The sequence below is a fragment of the Vidua chalybeata genome, chromosome Z, assembly GCF_026979565.1.
Source record: "Vidua chalybeata isolate OUT-0048 chromosome Z, bVidCha1 merged haplotype, whole genome shotgun sequence".
NCBI classification, from domain to species: Eukaryota; Metazoa; Chordata; class Aves; order Passeriformes; family Viduidae; genus Vidua; species Vidua chalybeata.
Window position 1 is genome coordinate 16979195 of NC_071570.1, and position 6166 is coordinate 16985360.

The window sequence follows — 6166 nt, forward strand, 5'->3', positions numbered from 1 at the left end:
CCCTGTCTTTGAAAAGACAGGCACCGTACTAATTTCCACAGGGAGACAGAGCATTGTCTACTTTTCCATGCCCTGCCCCTCCTGTGCTGGTTGGCACCTTCCTTCCCAGCAAGGCCAGCCAAGTGGCGCTGGCTCCTGCAGTTCCCTCTCTGCCACACAACCTGGCAGTAAGCCTAGGCCAGTTCCCCTCTGCCTGAGCGTGCCAGGCAGCAGATGGGACTGGGACAAGACCCTCTCAGCTGTCCCTGTTTGTGTGCCAGAAACCTCTAAGTGTGGGGTGGGGGGCACAAACCAGGGCCCCTCAGAGGGCCCACAGCCCCTCCTGCCCACAACCAGATCTCTCCAGACTGCTCTGCCAGGACTGGCTTCCTTGGGTTCCTCCACCACCGTTTCATGGCTCTGTACCCTGCATTGCTCTATTTCTGTTTTTTTGCCATTGGATAAAACAGAACACCCCACCAAATTACAAAACAGGGTGGCAGAAACAGAGAACAGAGCACCTCTCCTCTGAGGAAGGCTGAGAGACCTGGAGTTATTCAGCCTGGAGGAGAACAGGCCCCAGGGAGACTTCATTGCTGAGTTCCAGTACTTCAAAGGGGATTCTCAGGAAGTAGGAAATACCTTTTTTAACAGGCTCAGTTGCAATAGGACGTGGGATAATATTTATAATATATAATGGGGATTAAGTCAGATTAGGTCTAAGGAAGAACTTATTTACTTGGAACATAGTGCCACACTGGCACAGGTTGTACTTAGAGCTGGTAGGTGCCCCATCCTTGGGTAGGGATGGGGCAAGCATTCCAGGTCAGGTGGGAAGGGGCTCTGAGCAACCTGATCTCTCCCTGCTCTTTGCAGGACACTTGGACCAGATGACCTTCACAGGGCCCTGCCAGCCCAGCCCAGCCCAGCCCAGCCTAGAATTCCTCACCGTTTTCATTTGAACAGCACCAGGAGTTGAGGTCGGGAGCAAGAGGGCTCGTCTGATGCCTTGGACTTCAGTGGAGGAGGAGCCCATCCCTCAGACACTCGTTCATCTGCAGCCCCTTTGCATTTTACCTGCAGGAGCTCCTTGGCAGACCAGCGCCGTGCCTCATTTGTCCGCAGGCAGCAGCTCAGGAAGTCATACAGGCAAGGTGAGAATTGGTTGGGCTGCTGCAGCTTTGGTGTCCCTTGTATGGCTATCAGGAGTTGAGGCTGGGGAAAAAGGAAACATAAGGCTCCACCTGCTTCTTTCCCATCTTCAGCTGCTCTCCCAGATCCCATTGTTTAAGCTCCACTCTGCAGGGCAGTTTCTGCCCTGGCAGAGACCCAGAGATGACTTTCTTTACCAACCAAAAACCCAAACCCCGATGCAGCCACAGCTTTTCCAGCATTCAGCAGATCTTGCCTTGGCAGCTGATTTCATTGAATGACCTAGTTAGTGGGAACTACATCAGCAAAAGCACATTTTGCTTCTCTGAGGATTCACACCAGCCTGACAGGCTATTTGGAAGGGGGAATTTGTTCTATCCAAACTCTTTCCAAGGATTATTACATGAAAGGAATCTTTGCAGTGCCTGTTGGTCCCTTTAGCACAGCTTCCATGAAACAAAAATCATCAAGTTTTTTTTATTTTTCTCCTCTTGAAAAAAAAAGCAGATACAGAATCCATCTAAAATAGACAGAAATAACAATGGAAGGAGGCCTGTGAGTCTCCATGAAAATGCCCACCACAATAGTCACAGCTCTGTGCTGGTGGCACTGAAAAAGATGGTGACCAAAGAGACTTTGTTACTTTCTTCTTCAACCCAGAGGAAAATTTCCTTCACTTTTCCCACACCCCCAGAGGTCACAAAGAGGGTTTTATCCTGTCTCTCTGCAGCTGTGCTCAGCCACTGGACATGGCGGGGAGCTGGAGTCCTCACTGTCCTTAGAACTGTGCAAGCCAGGGATGGCCCTATGGTAAAGGAACACAGCACTGGCATCAACCGCCCATGTTGGATCCCAGCTCCGGGCACCTGGCTGCAATCTCATCAACTTGTTAAAGTACCCAGAAACAGCCAGGAGTTTAGTGTACAATTCTAACTGCAGTTGGAGAAAAACACATCCTAAACTTACCCAGGCCACCTACACACATGACTGAACAATGTACAGATGATTTGAAAGCCTGAAAGTTTTGAAGACCCACAGGATTGGGAAAAGATGGTATAGTTTGGAGGAAAATTGATGTGCTTTGGTTAATGAAGGGAAAAGCAAGCAGAACTGCTTGGGCATTGCTTTGGTGTTTTTTTTCTCCTTTTTCTTTTTCTTTTTCTTTTTCTTTTTCTTTTTCTTTTTCTTTTTCTTTTTCTTTTTCTTTTTCTTTTTCTTTTCTTTTTCTTTTTCTTTTTCTTTTTCTTTTTCTTTTTTTTTTCTTCTTTTCCCTTTTCCTTTTTTTCTTTTTATTTTCTCTTCCTTTTCCTCTTCCTTTCCCTTTTTCTCTTACTTTTTCTTTTTTTCTTTTCCCTTTTCTCTTCCTCTTTCTTTTCCATTTTCTTTTTTTCTTTTTTCTTTTTCTATAAAATTGAAACTAGGAAGATTCGATCTCCATTTTGAAGGATATTTATCACATATCCAGCCATTCCACTGAAAAATTCCTTTTCTTCAGAGACAGAGCTCCAACATTGTTCAAAAAACAAATGAGAAATGTCAGGCATGGCTGGAGGCCAAAATGGCAGGTTTCTGAGCTGGTTAGGTTTCTGAACTGGTTACCTTCCTCTTCCCTTCTGATACAACCAAATTGACAGCAGATGCTGATGTGCTGCAGGGACATTTTCAGAAGGGGACCCTGGTGGAAGTGGTGGCAGCAGATGGCAATGGGATTTTGTCCAATGGACATGGGACAGGTGAGAAAAACAGCGGGCTCAGTGAGTATTTGCACCTTACCGAAACAGGAGTTTCATTCTGGTAAGGAACTTCTCTTTCCACCATTTCGATGCCCACGATTCCAACAGACCATATGTCCACTTTGGGGCCACATGGTTGACCTGTCACCACTTCAGGCACCATCCACCCAGAAGTGCTGGCCACTGAGCTCCATCAACTCTGCTCAGGGGTGAGCTGAGCAAAGGGGCCAGAGTCAGCTGTGGAGAAAAAAACATACCATGAAAGCCAGCTCAAGTTAGGAAATCAAGCAAAAGAATTCCCCACTCTCAGTCTGAGAATGTGCTGTTGAGTCTCCTGGAGAACTGTCCATGCTTGGTTTCCTCAGGGCTTTAGACAAGGAAATATGGAATTGGCCACTTCAAAAAAAACCTCATTTTTTAGACTACCTCCAGCCTTTTATTTTTCTGAAGCTTTAGACTTCTAGCTCCCTCCCTCTGGAAGGAACACACACTAACCAACGCCACTCTTGACTCCTTGTTCCTTGTCATACTTCTGTGCATGTTGCAACTGTGCCCACAGTTTGTGGCAGGGGTCCCTGCACTGCCACCAGCACCATTTTTGGGGAGCTGGCAGTCACTCAAAGCAGCCCCACACCCCACATCCATGGAATGCTGCACCTGACCAAGAATATACTGACCCAGCTTGACAGAGCCGTTGGTTCTGAGAAGGATGTTGCTGCTCTTCACATCTCGGTGGATCACGTGGTTCAAGTGAAGAAAATCCAGTCCTTGCAGGCACTGAGAGAGAAAACAGAAACAGGAGGGCAAAAAATAGTGATGTGATTTCACCACACAAGAAAGGAAACAGCTCTAAAAGATTGCCTTTGCAGGGGAATGGCGAGTAATGGCAGAACACAGTGCCATTGAGAGGAAGAGCTTGCTGCTCCACCACTTGCAGAGCAGGACCTTTCTAAGGAAAGGCATGTCAGCTTTTGAAAGAGCAACAGCAGCTGCTGTTGTAGACTGTCCCCTGCAAACCAGCCAGGATGACTGCAGCTGCAGTGGATGTGCTCTCTTCAAACTAGGGTTCGCCAAGGAAGAAAAAATCCCTCCCTTTGGTGTGAAGTGGATCACTTTGGGGTGGGAGGCTGCATGACAAAGGTTTTATTGCTGGCCTCAGCACAGGCTTGGAAGTATCACATCAGTTACCTTCCTGAAGCAAACACTGTGTTGTGTGACTACTGTCCTTTTCAGCTAAGGACTGTGTGAAATGAGTCTCTTTTTCTTTGCCATTAGTTTCAAATGCTGCCACCAGCACCTTTGCTTTTACAGGCAAGGAATGCAGTGCAGACAGGCTCGAGGCAAATGTTTAGAGAGGCAAGGTGGAGAACAGCAAATACAAATACACAAGAGAGAGTGAGAATACAACAGCAGAAGGTAAGAGTACAGGAACAGAGTACAGTGAGTGCAGGGGCACTGGCAGGCATTTCACTTGAGATGCTTTTGCTTGCCCATAGCATACCAGCAACACGGAAACAAAGCTTGGCACATGAAACCACTCCAGGTCTGAGCCCCTGTTTCCCAGACAATCCTGCCCAAGCCCTCCGAAGTACAGGTGGGATTGCTGACCTCCTGACTGATGGCTGCAATCTCTCTTTCAGACATGTGAGTCTCACTGATGACATCGCTCAGAGTGCCTCCGTCCATGTACTCCATGACCAGCCAGAGCTGCTCATCCGCAAGGTAGCTGAAAGAAGGAAACAAGGGGTGGAGATGAACGTGCATGTTTGAAAACAACAGCGTCGCTGTTGGAAAACAACAAGGGTTGTTTCCAGGTGCCTTTGTGACAAGGACAGAATAAAAGGAATAGACATTCCCTCTCAGCTGTGCATTGTTTGCAATCTGTGCAGTCTCAAGGAGAAAGGTACAGCTGTGAAAAAGGAGATGTCTTAGATGGCCAGCAAGCGAAAAGTGCGGTTTAGTAACAGCCTAGATAAAAAGCCTGTCACACATGCTATTTCTGGAAATAAACACCTAATCTTCCTGGCATGCACAGCAATGGAAAAGGGACAACAATCCAAGGGAAATCCTCTCTAGGATGGTTTATCAGAACTTAAAAGGTGCTGAGAAAAATTTGAAAAACTCAAGCCTCAAAACAATGTGGAAGCAGTGAACTTACAGGGTATTGAATTAGTAAGATAGGGCTGATCCAGGTTTTTGAAAAATTTTCAAACTGCATTTGCCAGGGTAGTTTAATGCAGACAAAATGCACTCTCTTCCCATCCACTGGAGATAAGTAGAGAAATAATAATTAACCAATAATTACCAGCTCTATTTTCTGCCAGTGACCAAAGTGGGTTTTTAACTTTGCATGCTTGCAGTATGTAAACAAACATCGCTGGGATAAAACAACAACTTCTCACCTCTTTAAATAATTCACAATGTTTGGGTGCTTATTCATTTTCATGACCATGAGTTCATTAAAGATTACTTCCTTCCAGATCAGTCCTTGAAGATTTATTTTCTTTATGGCCACCTAAAATTATGTTGAAAATCAGTAACATTAAAAGCTGGTGGCGTGAGAACAACTTCTCACATGGAGTGAGTCAAACACAGCCAAACTGTGCCAAACTGCCTTGTGATTAGACATCGGAATGGGAACAGAGTTCCAACAGCCCATTTCTCTGCTCCTTGGGGCCAGTTACAGGACATGTGGCCACTGAGATTTTGCCTTGACCATTTGGTAACAGTGATGTCTCAACTATCACCCACAAACCTCTGAGCACACTCCCTGCTGCTTTGTATGGGATTCAGAAGAAGTAATCCATGCCTTAATACTCTGTGGATACATCTTAGGCTATGGGCAGGGCTTAGGGTTTTTAGGGATGCCATGCAGATCTCTCCCTACGTGCAGTTCCCAAATGCAGCACTGCAGGTGGCTAAGGAACTACCAGTAACTTTCAGATGTATTTGCTGGCAACCAGAAGTGAGAATTCTGAAGCTGTAGCTCCAAAGAGCAGTGAAATGCTCAAAGGCTCCACCTTTGTTTCAGCAATGGAGAACGAATGAGAGCGTCCTTCTCTGAAAGGAACCACTGCCCTCTGTGCCTTCCTTCTGGCAGCTGAGAAGGACAAAGACTGTCCCAGCTGCAATTTGCACACTGGCACCAGTCTGTGCTTCTTGTGCCTTTTCAGCACAGCTTTATGCAAAGCTCCGGCCCCAGCTTATCAAAACACAGGGGAGAGCCTTTGAGTGGCAGCTGTTGACATTTACCTCTCCTCCTGTGGCAGTGTCGAGTGCTCTACAAACATCTCCAAAAGTCC

At 46.5% G+C, this 6166-nt stretch overlaps 1 long non-coding RNA gene across 1 annotated transcript; it reads right to left on the bottom strand.

Moving 5' to 3' along the window:
• Window positions 1–1157: 1157 nt before the first annotated feature.
• LOC128782536 (uncharacterized) lies at window positions 1158–4496 on the bottom strand. Its single transcript, XR_008428834.1, has 4 exons — window positions 4473–4496; window positions 3542–3641; window positions 2905–3101; window positions 1158–1194 (listed from the first exon to the last, which is right to left on the bottom strand). It is a non-coding gene; the product is annotated as an uncharacterized LOC128782536 (long non-coding RNA).
• Between the last annotated feature and the right edge of the window lie 1670 nt (window positions 4497–6166).